The sequence below is a fragment of the Sus scrofa genome, chromosome 2 (assembly GCF_054392235.1).
Source record: "Sus scrofa isolate SSC_HxYL_T2T_F1_AM1 chromosome 2, Sscrofa_HxYL_maternal_Yorkshire_Landrace_v2.0, whole genome shotgun sequence".
NCBI lineage: Eukaryota > Metazoa > Chordata > Mammalia > Artiodactyla > Suidae > Sus > Sus scrofa.
This window is the reverse complement of record NC_139384.1, coordinates 74,459,491-74,479,462: the sequence shown is the minus strand read 5'-3', so window position 1 is coordinate 74,479,462 and position 19,972 is coordinate 74,459,491.

Here is a 19,972-nt window from a genome sequence, read left to right as displayed (position 1 = left end):
TTTAGTCCACCTCTTATTGCATTATTACCTTAACCTCTCTTCTTCAAAATGTAGTCTGTAAAATTGTTCCATTTAATTCTCAGCCTATTGATAGTATGCTATTGGCTAAGAATGTCTGAGGCACTCACCTAAGCCTGTGTTACTTGTGACAAGACCACAGAGACATTTCCCTGACCAAGTCCACGCTGTGGCTGGATTGGCCCTTTGGTTCTTATTATGAATGCAAGATGCATTTCAGCAGTATCTATTGGGGAACTTTAAAAAAATAAATTCATGAGTCCTAGAGGGTGCACAGCATGCCTGAGGGCGAGGCAAATAGGTCTCTGGTAGAGAAAGAAAGAGATGGAAAGAAAAAGAAAGCACAAATTGGGGGCTCTGCCTTTAATGGGTTCTGGGGGTGGTGATGGTTAGGATTCTGCTAGTTCACTCTTTATTGGTGAATTTAAAACATAAGCATGGAATTAAGGCATGGCAAGGGGAAATTAGGTTCATACATGTTACCCGTTATCTGTTTACTCAAGGCTTTGTAAAAGAGGAACTTCATAGGTCGGCGTGCTTATCTAGTATCTGTGTCATACAGCTGACAATACGATTATTTGACACGGTCGCTGTTTTTCTTTTGGGGGGGGTTATTTAGGGCTGTCTCTGCAGCATATGGAAGTTCTCAGCCCAGGGGGTTGAATTGGAGCTGCAGCCGCTGATCTACACCAGAGCCACAGCAATGCAGGATCTGAGCCGTGTCTGCGACCTACACCACAGCTCACTGCAACACCAGATCCTTAACCTACTGGCCGGGAATGGAAACCACATCCTCATGGATACTAGTAGGATCATAACCTGCTGAGCCACCATGGAAACTCCAACATGCTTATCTTGGGATGATTCAGAAACCAAAAGCTGAATTTAAGTATTTACATTACAATCCAAAATTTTAATATCACATACTTACACTGCAAGCATGCATTCTTCTGGTTTTATTTCACTATTCACCTAGGTGTCTAAAATGCCTAACATAGTAACTGGCAAAAATTTGATTATCAAATATGTATCTTCCAATGAAGTCTACATGGAAAGACAAATTAGGATAAATTAACTTGATATGATCGTAGTGTTATAGATGACCATAAATATCAGGAAGCAAAATGTCAAATTTTTGCTGCTGAGTAAAATATTTCTTTTCATACTGCACATTGATTTATTAAAGCCTGGAGGATAAGTAACCACAGATTGAAGAGGTTTATTCAGTAAGGTGAAGAATGGCTACTATTGTCTTATTACTTTGTTATCTTTCTGTTTCTGCTTGAAAATTTCTAATGTTACTTACTAATATAACTCTATTGTTCAAGTAAATATTTCCCCTTTTTAATTTTATTATTATTTTATTTAAGTATAATTGACTTACAATGTTGTAGTACTTTAAGGAGTACAGCAAAATGATTAAGTCACACATATACATATATCCATATTTTCCCATATAAATTATTACAGATTAAGTAGACTTCCTTGTGCTATACCATAGGTCTTTGTTAATTGTCTATTTTAAATACAGTGGTGTGTGTATGTTGTACTCATCCTCCCAATTTATTCACCCCCTCTCATGGATTCCCCTATGATAACCAAAAGTTTGATTTTGAAATTTGTGTGTTATTTTCTGTTTTATAAATATGTTATCTTGTGTCATTTTTATTAGATTCCACACATAGTGATATCATATGATACTGTCTTCCTCTGTCTATCTTCCTTCCCTTAATATGAAGATCTCTAGGTCCATCCATTTTGCTGCAAATGGCATTGTTTTGTTCTTTTTTATGGCTGAGTAATGCTCCATTGTATATATGAACCACAACTTCCATTGATAGACATATAGGTTCCTTCCATGTTTTGGCAATCTTAAATACTGCTTCAATGAATAATGGGATATCCATTGTACCCCTTTGGGGTGCATGTATCTTCTTCAATAATGGTTTTCTAAGACAGATGCTGAATCATATGGTAGTTCTATATTTAGCTCTTTAAATAAACTTCATACTATTCCCCACAGTGGTTGTGCCAATTTACATCCCAATCAACAGTGTAGGAAAATTTCCTTTTCTCCACACTGTCTCCAGTATTTATTGTCTTGTAGACTTTTAGATGATGGCCATTCTGGCTGGTGTAAGGTTGTACCTTATAGTAGTTATTATTTGCATTACTCTAATAATTAATGATTAATGTCGAGCATTATTTCGTATGTTTTTTGACCATCTGCAATTTTTCTTTGAAGAAATGTCTACTTAGATCTTCTGCCCACTTTTTGATTGGGCTTTTTTTTTATATTGCGCTTCATGAGAGGACATGTTTCGGAGATTGGGCCCTTGTAGGTTGCATCATTTGCAAAGATTTTCACCTATTCTGTGAGTTATCTTTTTTTAATATTTTACTTTTTAAATTTTTTTTGTATAATGATTTTCACTTTTTCCATTCTGGCTGGTTTACAGTGTTCTGTCAATTTTCCACTGTATAGCATGGTGACCTATTTACACATACATATATACATATTTTTTCTCACATTACAATATTCCATCATGTGACTGGACATGCTACACAGCAGGACCTCATTGCTAATCCATTCCAAAGGCAATAGTCTGCATCTATTAACCCCAAGCTCCTCATCCATCACACTTCCTCCCCGCCCTCTTGACAACCGCAAGTCTATTCTCCAAGTCCATGGTTTTCTTTTCTGTGGAAAGGTTCATTTACGCCATATATTAGATTCCTTTATTGTGCAAAATCTTTTTAGTTTAATTAGGTCCCATGAGTTTATTTTTGTTTTTATTGCCATATACTAGGAGGTGAATCAAACAAGATGCTGCTGTGATTTGTGTCAAAGAGCATTCCACCTATGTTTTCCTCTGGGAGTTTATTGCATCTGGTCTTACCTTTAGGCCTTTAATTAATTTTGAGTTTATTTTTGTGTATGGTATTAGAGAGTGTTCTATTTTCATTCCTTTATATGTAGCTTTTCTGTTTTCCCAGCACAACTTATTGAATAGGCTTTCTTTCCTCCATTATATATTCTTGTCTCCTTTGTCATAGATTAGTTGAAAATACTTGAGTGGGTTTATTTCTGTTTATTCTGTTACACTGATCCATATGTGTGGTTTTGTGCCAGTACCATATTGTTTTGATGACTCTAGCTTTGTAGTATAGTCTGAAGTCAGGAAGCCAGAGTCCTCCAGTTCTACTCTTCTTTCTCAGGAGTGGCTGTGGCTATTTGGGATCTTTGGTGTTTCCATACAAATTTTTAAAATGTTTGTTCTAGTTCTGTGAAAAATACCTTGGTAATTTTGTAGGGACTGTGTTGAATCTGTAGATTGCCTTGGGTATTATAGTCATTTTGGCAATATTGATTTTTCCAATCCAAGAGCATGGTATATCTTTCCATCTGTTTGTGCTATCTTTGTTTTTTTTTTTAAGAATCTTGTTTTGGTTTTTAACATACAATTGCCATTGGGTTTTTTTTTTTTTTTTTGTCTTTTTGCCATTTCTTGGGCCACTCCCACAGCATATGGAGTTTCCCAGACTAGGGGTCTAATCAGACCTGTAGCCGCCAGCCTATGCCAGAGCCACAGCAATGCAGGATCTGAGCCACATCTGTGACCTACATCGCAGCTCACAGAAACACCAAATCGTTAACCCACTGAGCAAGGGCAGGGATCGAACCCGCAACCTCATGATTCCTAGTTGGATTCGTTAACCACTGCGCTACGACGGGAACTCCTATCTTTGATTTCTTTAATCAGTATCTTATAGTCTTCAGAGTACAGGTCTTTTGAATGTGGGTATTTTATTCTTTTTGATGCAATGGTAAATGGGATTGTTTCCCTAATTTCACTCTCTGATAGTTTCATTGTTAGTATATAGAAATGCAGCTGATTTCTGTTTCTTGATTTTGTATCCTGCAACTTTACCAAATTCATTGATGAGCTCTAAGAGTTTTCCAGTAGTGTCTTTCTGACTTTCTATGAATATTATCAAGTAATCTGTAAATAGCGATATTTTTAGTTCTTTGTTTCCAATTTGGATTCCTTTTATTTCTTTTCCTTCTCTGATTGCTGTGGCTAGGACTTCCAAAACTAGGCTGAATAACAGTGGTGAAAGTGCACATCCTTGTTTTGTTCCTGATCTTAGCAAAACTGCTTTCAGTTTTTCAGCATTGAGATTGATGTTAGCTGTGGGTTTATCACATATGGCTTTTATTATATTGAGGTAGTTTCCTTCTAGGCCCACTTTCTGGAGAGTTTTTGTCAGAAATGAGTATTGAATTTTGTCAAAAGATTTTCTGATCTATGTTGATGACCGTATGGTTTTTATTCTTTGGTTTGTTAATGTGATGTATCACACTGATTTATTTGTGGATATTGAAAAATCTTTGCATCCCTGAGATAAATTCCACTTGATTGTGTTTATGGTTCTTTTAATATATAGTTAGATTTTGTTTGCCAATATTTTCTTGCATATTTTTGCAACTATGTTCACCAGTGATAATTGACCTGTAATTTTCTTTTTTTCTGTGTGGTATCATACCTGGTTTGGGTATTGTAGTGCCTTATATAATGTGCCTGGGAATGTTCCTTCCTATACAATTTTTTGTAAGAGTTTCAGAATAAGAGGTATTAACTCTTCTTTGAATGTTTGACAGAATTCTTCTGTGAAGCCATCAGGTACTTGACTTGTTTTTTGGAAGTTTTTTAATCACATTTTCGATTCGAGTACTTGTGTTTGATCTATTCAAACTTTCTATGTCTTCCTAGTTCAGTCTTGAGAGGTTGTACCTTTGTAAGAGTCCACTTCTTATAGACTGTCCATTTTATTGGCATATATTTGATTATTGTGGTCTCTTATGATCCTTTGTGCTTCTGTGGTGTCATGACTAGATTTTAATTTAAAATCAGCTTATTAGCAATGTTGGTTAATCTGGTACCTTAATCCTTCCTTGCTACCAAAAAAAAAAAAAAAACATATGGAGAGTAGTATATGGGCATATTTTGGAGGCCCTTATTCTGCCTGCTACAAAGTCTTCGTCAGAAGTGTGTCATTTTGTGTCATTTGAGAGACCTTATATAAAAGAAACAAACACAGTATTTCCATAACATCTGAAATTAGTAAATATATTATTCCATCGAAATTATATGCAAAGACAGTTTTTTTTGGTACAGAAAAACTGAAACCTTCTACAGCTAACTGTATCACAGGATCACAGCTTTATTACTCAAAGAATTGTCCACACACCAAGACCTGCAGAATCACTGTCATCCAGGAGCTGGTTAAAAATGAAGAAATTTTGGGCCAATCAGGACCTGATAAATCAGACTGTAGTAGGATTGTTGTTGATTTTTAGGTAAATCGAAGTTAAAGAAAAGCTGGGCTAGAATAAATTTCCCACCCTTTATTTTTAACTTTTGAGTCAGGATTATTATTTTGAGGATGCTTTCCCATGGGATTTACATGTTTAGAGAATTTCATTTTCATTTCAGCATCCCTTCGGACACTGCCAAAAATTCCAGGGGAAAAATCCTTTATGGTTTAAAACCAATGGCCTAGAGTTTGAAAACTAGGACTATCTTGACAGATTTACAATCAAGATCCAACTCATACTCGGATACTAACTTTGACTAAGATCACTAAATCCCTCCAAGCCCCATTTCTGAAACCGAGAAACCTCTGGTTCTGCATGGGGCAGTCGTGGCCTCAGGACGAGCCGTGGGTCAAGAGGCTGGTGATGGTCAAGGTCGTCCCCATGTGTCTCCGGGCCCTGGTAGACATGGCGCAGGACGGGGGCGCGTCATGTCTATACTGCCTTATAGATATATCAAATAATTCCTATACTAAGATTTTAGTACATTAAAAAGATCTAAATATATCTCTTATCAACAAACATTTCATAATAAGGGACTGTGTCATAGCTCTGAACTAAAGATCTAAGTATGAAATTCCTAATTTTTATGGCCAAAGTGTCATGGAGACAATGCACTCTCTCCCAAAGTTTATTATATATTAAAAAAAACTCAGTCTATCCCTACCACTTGTCAAAAAGAATAGAAATTTTCTGGAGATTTATGGACTGAGTCTCCACCACAAGTCATAGCTTTGGAGATAAAAGAGACTGAACCAGACAGGTTCCTCTGTCTTAGACTTGGAGGAAATTCTAACTCAGACTTGAGATAAGGTGACAGGAGATTTAGAAATCTGAAGGGGAGAGAATTTCATGGAGAAGGATTGAAAACAAAGAAAACAAAATTGGATTCTCTTGACTTCTACCCTAATCCCTTGTGAATAAAGAATCATTAGGAAAAAATTTTCTCCCATTGGAAGTTTTCTACAGGGAAATTATGTGCTTAGAAGTTGAAACAAAAAGATAGGATTGTGCCTAATGAACAGATATAGGCAGCTATAAATATCACCATGTCTTTAGTCTCTCAGTGTGTGTAACCTTGGCCTGGAAGGGTATGAGGTTATTTTTTTTAATTAGTTTTGAGTTCTAACTCTGCATTAGGGGCTACAGCTTCATTCCTTCCTGTTGTCCTGTCTGGTAAGACAGTTTTAGTCTCCATCATCCACCATCCAAGGAAGAATTCGAACTCCTCCATGGAGAACTTCCTCTAAGAGTTTGCACCCAGGTGAGTCCAGTAACCCAGAAGATGGTGCACGAGAAGATCAGGGAGAATAGAAGCCAATTCAACTAAGCCCAGAGGCAAGAGATCACTGTGTTTGCTTATTAATTGATTTATGTATTTATTTCAGTGGCTGCATAATATTCACAGTGTGGCTGTACTATTCACACTTTTATAATATTTCATATTCTTTATCACTAAATTGCTATTATGTCAGTGCATTAAAAAATACATTGAGATTGTTACTTTCAAACCATGGTCTTAATAAGGAGTAAGTTTTATCTTATGGGACACATGGAAAAATGCCTAGGGACATATTTGGCTTCACACTAAAGAGGGGTGTGTGGAGATGACAGATGCCATAAGAATCCTTCAATGTACAGGATGAAACACATAACAGAGAATTAGCTGGCTGAGAAAACCAGTAGTGCTAAGACATAAATCCTGGAGTAAAGAATACCATTATTAAAGGGTGATAGTGAAAATACTGAAGTAATTAAGACAAAATATGAATAGTAACACATACTTCCTCAGAAAGGAACTAGAAAATATAAGGAGAAGCCAAGAAAAATTAGAAAATTCATTTGCAGAGATACAAACTGAGCTAAGGGCAGTAAAAACCAAAATGAATAATGCAGAAGAACGAATCAGTGATGCGGAAGATAGAATAATGGAAATCACCCAAATAGGACAGCAGACAGAAAACCAAATGAAAAAAAAAAACATGAAAGCAACATAAGAGACCTATGGGATAATATAAAGCAGGTCAGTCTACACATAATAGGAATTCCAGAAGGAGAAGAAAAAGAAAAGGGGATTGAAAATATATTTGAAGAAATTATAGCTGAAAACTTTCCAAATCTAAAGGATACTGAGTTCAAGATACAGGAAGCACAGAGGGCCCAAACAAGTTGAACCCAAATAGACCCACACCAAGACACATTATAATAAAAATGGCAAAAGTTAATGATAAAGAGAGGACTCTAAAGGCAGCAAGAGAAAAGCAAAGTGTCACTTGTAAGGGAACCCCCATAAGGCTATCAGCCAATTTCTCTACATAAACTCTACAGGCCAGGAGGGAATGGAAAAAGATATTTAAACTGAAAGGAAAAAATCTGCAACCTAGAATACTCTATCCAGAAAAAAAGATATCATTTAAAATATAAGGGGAAATAAAAAATTTCTCAAACAAAAAAAAGCTAAAAGAATACAGCAATACAAACCCGTTTTAAAAGAAACACTGAAAGGGCTTCTATAAATTGAAAAAAAAAGGAGGAAGAACTAGGATGGAGAAATCCACGATCAGAGCGAGTCACTTAAATAAGCCAGCATACAGATCTAATCAGGACGATGTTTAAAATAAAATAAAATTTAAAAAAGACATCAAAGTCATAAAACATGGAAAAGGGAAGTAAGCAAATGAATAGATTCTTTTTTTCTTTTTTCTTTTTTTTAAATTTTATTATGGTAATGAATTGTTTGAACCTACAGGACTAACAGGATAAAACACAATAATAGGAAGGGGGTAACATACTTAAAAAACAGGGCAAGCACAAATCAAAACCAAACATTACATTCACAAAAAAATGAAAAGTACTCAAGCAGAAAATAAATGGAAACCATCCAACCAAAAAAGGAAAGGAAGAATGGCAAATCATAGAATCAACTGGAACACCAGGTTTAAAATGGAAATAACTAAACATCTATCAATTATCGCCTTAAATGTCAATGGACTGAAAGCTTCAATCAAAAGACACAAAGAGGCTGATTGGATAAAAAAGCAAAAACCTTCAATCTGCTGCCTTAAGAGACTCACCTTGGGACAAAGGACACATATAGATTGAAAGTAGGGGAAGGGAAAAGATATTTCATGCCAATGGAAAAGACTAGAAAAGAAGGAGTTGCAATACTTATATCAAACAAAATGACTTCAAAACAAAGGCCATAAAGAAAGACAACGAAGGACACTATTTAATGGTTAAAGAATCCATTCCAGAAGAGGATAATACATGCCCCAAATACAGGAGCACCCAGATACATACAACAAATATTGACAGACATAAAGGGAGAAATTGATGGGAATACAATCATAATAGGAGACTTTAACACTCCACTCACATCAAAGGACAGATCCTAGACAGAAAACTAATAAAGCCACAGAGATCCTAAAGGAAACAATAGAAAAGTTAGACTTAATCGACATTTTCAGGACATTACATCCAAAAAATTCAGAATACATATTCTTCTTAAATTCTCATGGAACATTCTCAAGGATCAATCACATACAGGGGCACAAAGCTAACCTCAACAAATTCAAGAGTATAGAAATTCTGTCAAGTATCTTCTCTGACCACAACGGAATGAAACTAGAAATCAACCACAGGCAAAGAAATGAGAAAAAAATCTATTGCATGGAGACTAAACAACATGCTACTGAAAAAACAATGGGTCAAGGAGGAAACCACGAAGTAAATTAAAAAATACCTTGAAACAAATAATAATGAAGAAAAAACATCTCAAAATCTATGGGACACCGCAAAAGCAGTGCAGAGAGAAGTTCAAGCAATACAGGCCTTCCTCAAAAAAGAAGAAAGATCTCAAATTGACAACTTAACCCACCACCTAAATGAATTAGAAAAAGAGGAACAAACAAAACCTAAAGTCAGCAGAAGTAAGGAAATCATAAAGACCAATGAGAAAATCAATAAAATAGAGGTTCAAAAAACAATAGGCAAAATCAATCAAAACAAGAGCTAGTTCTTTGCAAAGGTAAAAAAATTTGACAAACCTCTGGCTGAACTTACTAAGAAGTGGAAAGAACCCAAATAAACAAAATAAGAAACGAAAAAGGAGAAATCACAACAGATACTGCAGAAATACAAAAAAAATGTGAGAATATTATGAACAGTTATATGCCAACAAATTGGACAATCTGGAAGAAATGAAAAAACCTTCTAAACTCTTACAGCCTGCCAAAACTGAATCAAGAAGAAACAGATCAACTGAACAGAGTGATCACTAGAAATGAAACTGATACATCATAAAAACACTCCCTACAAATAAAAGTCCAGGACCAGATGGCTTCACAGGTGAATTCTACCAAACATACATAGAGGAACTTGTGCCCATCCTCCTTAAACTTTTTTCAAAAGATTGAAGAAGGAACACTCCCAAAGACATTCTATGATGCCACCATCACCCTCACTCCAAAACCAGACAAAGATAACACCAAAAAAGAAAACTATCAACCAATATCTTTGATGAATATAGATGCAAAAATTATCTACAAAATTTTGTCCAACCAAATCCAACAACATTTCAAAAAGATCATACACCATGACCAGATGGGATTCATCCCATCTTCACAAGGATGCTTCAACATATGCAAATCAATCAATGACATACACCACATTAACAAAAGAAAGTCAAAACCATGTGATCATCTCAATAGATGCAGAAAAAGCATTTGACAAAGTCCAACATCATTCATGATCAAAACTCTCACCAAAGTGGGTATAGAGGGAATATTCCTTAACATAATCAAAGCCATTTATGACAAATCCACAACTAATATAATACTCAATAGAGAAAAATTGAAACCCTTCCCACTAAAATCTGGAACAAGACAGGGATTCTGACTCTCACCACTGCTATTCAACATAGAATTGGAAGTCCTAGCCACAGCAATCAGACAAACAAAAGAAGTAAAAGGCATCCAAATAGGAAGAGAAAAAACTTTCACTGTATGCAGATGACATGACTATATATAGAAAACCCTAAGGACTCACCCAAAAAAATATTTGAACTGAGCAACAAATTCAGCAAAGTAGCAGGATATAAGATTAACATTCAGAAATCAGTTGCATTACTGCATACTAACAATGAAATATTAGAAAAGGAACACAGAAATCAATAGTCTTTAAAATTGCACCCTAAAAAATCAAATACCTGGGAATACACCCAAGGAGGTAAAGGACTTATATGCTGAGAACTATAAAACATTAATCAAGGAAATTAAAGAAGATGGAAAGAAATGGAAAGATATTCCATGTTCCTGGGTTGGAAAAATTAATATTGCAAAAACGGCCATACTACCCAAAGCAACCTACAAATTGCTTTGTAGATTGTAATCCCTAACAAATTACCCATGACATTTTTCACAGAACTAGGATCAAAAATCCAAAAATTTATATGGAACCACAAAAGACCCAGAACTTCCAAAGCCATCCTGAGGAACAAAAACCAATCAGGAGCCATAACTCTCTCAGACTTCAAGCAATATTGCAAAGCCATGATAATAAAGACACCATGGTACTGGTACCAAAACAGACAGACAGACCAATGGAACAGAAGAGAGAACCCAGAAATAAACCCAGACACCCATAGTCAGTTAATCTTTGACAAAGGAGGCAAGAACATAAAATGGGAAAGTCTTTTCAGCATCTCTTACTAGGAAACCTGGACAGCTGCATGCAAGTCAATGAAACTAGAACACACCCTCCCACCATGCATGAAAATAAACTCAAAATGGCTGAAAGACTTCAATATAAAACAAGACAGCATCAAACTCCCAAAAGATAACATAGGCAAAACATCCTCTGACATCAACCTTAAATGTTCTCTCAGGTCAGTCTCCCAAAGCAACAGAAATAAAAGCAAAAATAAACCAATGGGACCTAATAAAACTGACAAGTTTTGCACAACAAAGGAACCCCAAAAGAAAACAAAAAGACAACTTACAGAATGGGAGGAAATAGTTTCAAAGGATGCAACTGACAAGGGCCTAATCTCTAGAATATGCAAGCAACTTAACACAACTCAACTGCAAAAAAGCCAACAACCCAATGAAAAAATGGGCAAAGGACCTGAATAGACTGTTCTCTAAGGAAGATATACAGATGGCCAACAAGCACATGAAAAAATGCTCAACATCCCTGATTATTAGAGAAATGCAAATCAAAACTACCATGAGCTACCACCTCACACCAGTCAGAATGTCCATCATTAATAAGTCCACAAATAACAAGTGCTGGAGGGGGTGTGGAGAAAAAGCAACCCTCTTGCACTGTTGGTGGGAATGTAAGCTGGTACATCCACTATGAAGGACAGTATGGAGGTACCCTAAAAATCTATACATATAACTACTATATAATCCAGCAATTACACTCTTGGGCATATATCTGGACAAAACTCTCCTTAAAATAGACACATGCACCCTCATGTTCATTTCGGAACTATTCACAATAGCCAAGACATGGAAACAACCCAAATGTCCACTGATAGATGATTGGATCCATAGCATGTGGTGTATATACACAATGGAATACTACTCAGCCAAATAAAGAACAAACAAATGCCATTTGCTTCAACATGGATGGAACTAGAGACTGTCATCCTGAGTGAAGTAAGTCAGAAAGAGAAAGACAAATACCATACGTTATCACTCATATCTGGTATTTACTGTACAGTACAAATGAAACTTTCCACAGAAAAGAAAATCACGGACTTGGAGAATAGTCTTGTGGCTCCCCAGAGGGGAGAGGAAGGGAGTGGGAGTGATTGCTAGCTTAGGGTCAATAGATACAAACTATTTCCCATGGAATGGATTTACAATGAGATCCTGCTGTGTAGCACTGAGAACTGTTTAGATCCTTACAATGCAGCACGACAATGTGAGAACAAATTATGTTTACATGTATGTGTAACTGGGTCCCCATTCTGTACAGTGGGGAAAAATTGTGTTGGGAGAAATAACTGTAAAACATAAATTTTAAAAAAAGAATACCATTATTTATAATATTTATAGCTGTCTTTGGATTTCTTTCCAATCTTGTACCACTTTATATTTCTACTGGAAAAATTAAAATACTACTTGTGCACCAGTTTAAAAAGTCCAACTTCCATCATTGTGACAAAACGTTCAAGTTCCCCACCACCACCAGGTGGATGGATTTGAAAGACATTTATTGTTTTCTTAAACTATTGCTTTGCTTCAGCAAACTTTACATATTTGAACACCATTTTGGTTTGTCTGATATTGTTATATGCTCATTTTTTCTGGAGTTTTCAGCATTTTAAAATGTTTCTACAGATCATTTCTTCTCATTGGACTGTTGGAGGTGGTAGGTTATAGTTCTGTGGGGGTTTTTTTGTATGATGCCTCAGGGAAGAGACCAATTTTACATTCTTCCAGATAGATAGCCTTTGCAAGGTTTTATTTAAGAACACAACCTTTTCCCACTAAATGTAAATATAACCTAGCCATATGGTAAGTGTCCATATACACTGTACCTAATTCTCTGTGGTCAGTTCTATCAGTCAATCATACTGTGTCCTTCCACACTACATTTTAAACATATAAAATTTTTCTTAATCCTTATTTATAATAATACCCTTTTATATGAATTTCCTCTAATTTCACATCTGTTTTCGTTATTGTATTCTTTTAGTCTTTTGTGTTTAGATCTGTTTTTAAAATAGTAACCATCTTATCCCCTTTGAAAGAGATACTCTTTTGCATTCAAATAATTATTGTCTCTTTTTTCATTGGAATTCCTTTACATTTATACAGGCAAAGAATATAACTTTATATACTGCTTCTTCATCTTTTCAAAAAAACATATTACATATTTTTTCATTTCTGGGTCTCTGCCCTTTTAATCTTTAAGTAGAGCCCACATCAATGTGATTAAAATTGTATGTTTTATTTCAGAAGTCAGTCTTAGGTGTTTATTACATGTTCATTTAATACAATTATTTGCATCCACTAGGCTTATTTTTAGTTTCCTTATCATTTTTATTTTATGAATTCACATTTTCTTAATTTTTTATATATACATGCACACATTTCAAAATAAAAAGACAAGGAAAATGTGAGGTCTCTCTTTTGGAGAGCTTAAATCCTAACGGAAAAGGCCTAGTACAGTAAAATAAATACATGAATGTAACATACTGTACTCAGAGATAAATCATATAAAAAATACAAATTGTCACATCTTGCATACTATTTTACCAAGTATGGCTTGGGGAGGCATTTTCATGCTGAACAAGAAACAGAACTAAGTCTAGAATGCACCCATCAGATATGTCAAAAAGGAAATCTAAAACAATGTTTAAGAATAACACAGAAAAGAATACCACAAAAAAATGAGAGAAGGGCCAGTACATTCACCCTTGTACTGTAATAAAATAAGTGTAGTCAAATAGATATAAATAGGTACAGGAGTAACAATTAGATCAAGGACATGAGGTAGATCCCATTGTAGGGGCAAGTAAAGCAATAAAGGTTCAGTCAGTGGGTAGTCTCTTGACTTTTAGGCCCTTCAGCACCCAAGCTGCTGCATGTTCTCTCTGCAGCCTGGCTTTCCTGGAGGCCCCTTCGTTCATGTTGCTTTTCCCTCAATAGCAAGACTGGCCTTTTTAAACTATATTTACCTTTACAGAACTGGGTTCTAGATGTTCTTGACTGTGTATTTTTATTCTGTGATCCAGCATGTTCGCACATAGAAACCTAAAAATACAAACATGTGATGTCCACACACACAAAACTAAAAAACAAAAAATGAATCATGAAATAATTTTGGATGTACCCTTACTATGTATGATGTTCTCTGAGATTTTCTTTTGTGCCATATTGATTCTATTAGTTTAATTATTAAAACCATAGTCTGAAAACCTAATGGGTCCCAATCTTATAATACAAAAACATGCCTCTGACGTATCTTGCATACCTATATTAGTACAGTTGGTTCACTGTACCTGCTAGTCTACGTCTACAGATTCACCCACCAGCAGGTCAAAAATATTGAAAAAATCCAGAAAAAAAAACGTGAATCTTCCATGCACCAGCAATTACTTACATAGATTTTCCATTTTATTAGGTATTATAAGTGACCTAGAAATAATTTGAAGTATATTCGAGGGTGTATTATAATACATGCAAATACCAAATCAATTTATATCAGGAACTTAAGAATCCACAGATTTTGGTATCTGCAGGGAGGCCAGGAACCAGTCTCTTATGGGATGGATGTGATAGTAATTTGGTCAAGCACTTTGGGAAACAGTATAGAGGACCCTCAAAAACATAAAAATACAAATATTGTATGATCTAGCTACTCTGCTTCTGAGAAAATATCCAAAGAAAAGAAAACACCAACTTTAAATGTATCTGGGAGGGTGTTAAGATGCTGGAATAGAAGGACTGGAGCTTAACTTCACTCCTAAAAACAACAAAATTCACAACTAAATGCTGAGCAATCTTCAACAAAATGGACTGGAAACTTTCAAAAAGATGTCCTACCCCAGAAGAAAGAGGAGGTGACATCAAGAGGTAGGAGGGGCAATTGTGCGATATAGGCAACCACATACCTCCAGAGTGGGAAGCCCCACAGACTGGAAACTAACTGGTTTACAGAGACTCTCCTACAGGAGTGAGAGTTATGAGCCCCACATCAAATTCCAACGCATGGGGATCTGGCACTGGAAGAAAGAGCCCCTGGAGAATCTGGCATTGAAGGCCAGTGTGGCTAGTGTGCAGGAGCTCCACAGGACTGGGCGAAATGGAAACCCCATTATTAAAAGGGACACACAGAGTTTCACATGTGTTGGGTCCAGGGCAAAGAAAAGTCTCCATTGGAATCTGGGTCAAACCTGACTGCAGTTCTTGGAGGACATCCTGGGGAAAAAAAGGGTGAATGTGGTTGTTGTGGGGGAAGGACATTGGAAGCAAAGCTCTCAGGAATTTTCAGCAGCATCCCTTTCGCTGGAGGTGGCCATTTTGGGGAAATCTGGCCACATCCATCAGTGCTGAGAAGCACCAGGCCAAACAACAACCCAGGTGGGATCACAGTGCCACCCATCAATAAACAGACTGCCTAAAGACTCCTCAGATCACAGCCCCACCAATCAGTAAATAGGCTGCCTAAAGACCCCTCAGATGACTCTAATCTCACCCAGAGACAAAGCCCCACCCACCAGAGGGATAGGAATCAGCTCTACCTGCCAGTGGGCAGACATCAGTCCCTCCCATCAGGAAGCCTAAAGCAAGCCCCTGTACCAACATCAGCCACATGGGGGACAGACACCAGAAGTAAGAGAGGCTACAACTATATTATCTGTAAAAAGGTCACCACACCAAAACCCTATAATAATGAAAAGACAGAGAACTATAACTCAGATGAGGGAGAAAGGAAACACCCTAGAAAATCAGCTAAGTGATCAGGAGATTCTCAGCCTCCAGGAAAAAGACTTTAGATAGTTGATGCTGAAGATGATGCAAGACATTGGGAATAAACTGGAGGCAAAGATGGATAACTTTCAGGAAACACTGAGCAAAGAGATACAAGATATAAACTTAAACAAGAATAGATGCAAAATACAATAACTGAAATAAAAAATTCATTGAAAGCAGCCAACAGCAGAATACAGGAGGCAGAAGAATGGATATGCGAGGTGGAGGACAGATTAGTGGAAATTATGGATGCAGAACAAAAAAGAGAAAAAAGATTGAAAACAAATGGAGAGAGTCTCAGAGAAATCTGGGACAATGTTAAATGCACCATCATCCGTATCATAGGGGTGCCAGGAGGAGAAGAGAGAGAGAAGGGGACAGAAAAAATATCCCAAGAGATAGTAGCTGAAAACTTCTCTAACATGGGAAAGGAACCACTCACTCAAATCTAGGAAGCACAACAAGTTCTATATGAAATAAACCCAAGGAGGAACACACTGAAACACATATTAATCAAACTGACCAAAATTAAAGACAAAGAGAAAATCTTGAAAGCAGCTAGGGAAAAGAAACAAATAACATACAAGGGAACCCCCATAAGGTAATCAACAGATTTTTCAGTAGAAACTCTGCAGGCCAGAAGGGAGTGGCATGATATGCTTAACGTGATGAAAGGAAAAAACCTCCAATCAAGATTATTTTACCCAGCAAGGTTCTCATTTAGATTTGAGGGAGAAATCAAAAACTTCACAGATAAGCAAAAACTAAGAGAATTCAGCAATGCTAAACCAGCCTTACAACAAATCCTAAAGGTACTTCTCTGCGCAGAAAAGAAAAGTATGTAACCAGAAACAAAGTACCACAAATGAAAAGGCTCACCAGTAAAGATATATATACAGTAAAGATACAAAATCATCCACACGCAATTGTGTCATCAAACTCAGAAATCATGAGAAGAGGAGGGTACAAAGGCAGGACACTGGAGATGCACTTGCAACTAAGAGAACAACAACTTAAAACAATCTTGTATATAGATAGACTCTTATACCAAGACATCAGAATAACTGCAAACCAAAAATCTACAATTGATACCTAACTAAATAAGAAAAATCAACTCAAATACAACACTAAATATAGTTCTCAAACCACAAAAGGAGAAAACGAGAGAAGAAGGTAAGGAAAAAGAGCAACAAAAACAAATCCAAAGCAATTACCAAAATGGCAATAAGAACAAACATATCAATAATTATCTTAAATGTTAATGGACTAAACGCCCCAACCAAAACATATAGACTGGCTGGATGGATAGAAAAACAAGATCCATACATATGCTGTCTTCAAGAGACCCACTTCATGTCTAGGGACACATACAATTCAAAAGTGAGAGGATGGAAGAAAATATTCCATGAAAATGGGAATCAAAAGAAAGCTGGAATAACAATACTTATAACAGACAAAATAGACTTTAAAATGAAGAATATTTTAAGAGACAAGGAAGGTCACTACCTAATGATCAAGGGATCAACCCAAGAAGAACATATAACAATTTTAAATGTATATGCACCCAACATAGGTTCACCACAATATATAAGGCAATTGCTGACGACCTTAAATGGACAAATCAACAATAGCACAGTAACGGTGGGGGACTATTACACCGCACTTACAGCAATGGACAGATCATCCAGACAGAAAATCAATAAGGAAACACAGGCCCTGAATGATGTATTAAACAAGATGGACTTAATAGATATTTACAGGACATTCCATCCAAAAGCAACAGAATATGCATTCTTCTCAAATGCACATGGAACATTCTCTAAGATGGATCACATCCTGGGCTACAAATCCAACCTTGGTAACTGGAAGAAAATTGGAATCATCTCAAGCATCCTTTCTGACCACAACGCTATATAACTGAAGATCAACAACAAGAAAAAAACTGCAAAAAAAAAAACAAACACGTGGAGACTCAACAACATGCTACTAAACAACCAGGGGATCACTGAAGAAATCAAAGAGAAAATTAAGAAATACCTAGCAGCAAATGACAACAAAGATACGACACTCCAAAACCTATGGGATGCAGCAAAAGCCATTCTAAGAGGAAAGTATATAGCAATACAAGCCCACCTCAGGAAATAAGAAAAAACTCAAATAAACAAGCTAACTTTACATCTAAAGCAGATCAAGAGAGAAGAACAAACAAGACCTAAAGTTAGTAGAAGGAAAGAAATCATAAAGATCAGAGCAGAAATCAATGAAATAGAAATGAAGAAAACCATAGAAAGGATCAACCAAATGAAAAGCTGGTTCTTTGAAAGATCAATAAAATTGAGAAACCCTTAGCCGGACTTACCTAGAAAAAAAGAGAGAGGATTCAAATCAATAAAATAAGAAATGAAAAAGAACTAACAATGGACATCACAGAAATACAAAGGATCATAAGAGACTACTATATACAACTATACACCAATAAAATGGAAAACCTAGGAGAAATGGACAAATTCCTAGAAAAGTACAATCTTCCAAGACTAAACCAAGATGAAAGAGAAAAGATGAATGGACCCATCACAAGAACTGAAATTGAAACTGTGATTTAAAAACTTCCAACAAACAAAAGTCCAGGACCAGATGGCTTCACAGGCGAATTCTATCAAACATTTAGAGAAGAGCTAACACCTCTCCTTCTGAAACTATTTCAAAAACTTGCAGAAGAAGGGATACCCCCAAACTCATTCTATGAGGCCACCATCACCCTGGTACCAAAACCAGACAGAGATACCACAAAAAATGAAAACTACTGGCCAATATCACTGATGAATATTGATGCAAAAATCCTCCACAAAATACTAGCAAACCACATCCAACAATACACTAAAAGGATTGTACATCATGATCAAGTGGGATTTATCCCAGGGATGCACGTGTTCTTCAATATCCTCAAATCCATCAGTGTGATACACCACATTAACAAACTGAAGAATAAAAACCATATGATCCTCTCAATAGATGCCGAAAAAGCCTTTCACAAAATCCAACACCCATTTCTGATAAAAACGCTTCAGAAAGTGGGCATAGAGGGAACATACCTCAACATAATAGAGGCCATATATGACAAACCCAGATCTAACATCATTCTCAATGATGAAAAGCTGAAAGAATTCCCACTGAGATGAGGAACAAGACAAGGATGTCCGCTCTCGCTGCTACTCTTCAACATAGATTTGGAAGCCCTAGCCATGGCAATCAGAGAAGTAAAAGAAATAAAAGGAATCCAAATTGGAAAGGAAGAAGCAAACCTATCACTATTTGAAGATGACATGATCCTATACCGAGAGAACCCTAAAAACTCTACCAGAAAACTGTTAGAGCTCATCCAGGAATTTGGCAAAGTCTCAGGATACAAAATTAATACACAGAAATTGACAGCATTTCTATACACTAACAATGAAAGAGCAGAAAGAGAAATTAGGGAAGCAATCCCATTTACCATCGCATCCAAAAGAATAAAATACCTAGGAGTAAACCTACCTAAAGAGACAAAAGACCTGTACTCTGAAACCTCTAAGACACTGATGAAAGAAATCAAAGATGACACAACTAGATGGAAAGACATACCATGCTCTTGGATTGGAAGAGTCAATATTATCAAAATGACTATACTACCTAAGGCAATCTACAGATTCAATGCAATCCCTATCAAATTACCAAGGATATTTTTCACAGAACTCCAACAAAATATTTTAAAGTTTGTTTGGAAGCACAAAAGACCCAGAAAAACAAAAAACCCCATCAAAAAAATGGGCAGAAGGTCTAAGCATACAATTCTCCAAAGATAACATACAGATGGCCAAAAAACACATGAAAAGATGTTCAACATCACTCATTATTAGAGAAATGCAAATCAAAACCACTATGAGTTACCACCTTACACCAGCCAGAAGGCCCATCATCAAAAAGTCTACAAACAATAGGTGCTAGAGAGGGTGTGGAGAAAAAGGAACCCTATTACACTGTTGGTGTGATTGTAAATTGGTGCAACCACTGTGGAAAACAGTATGGGGATTTCTCAGAAATCTACAAA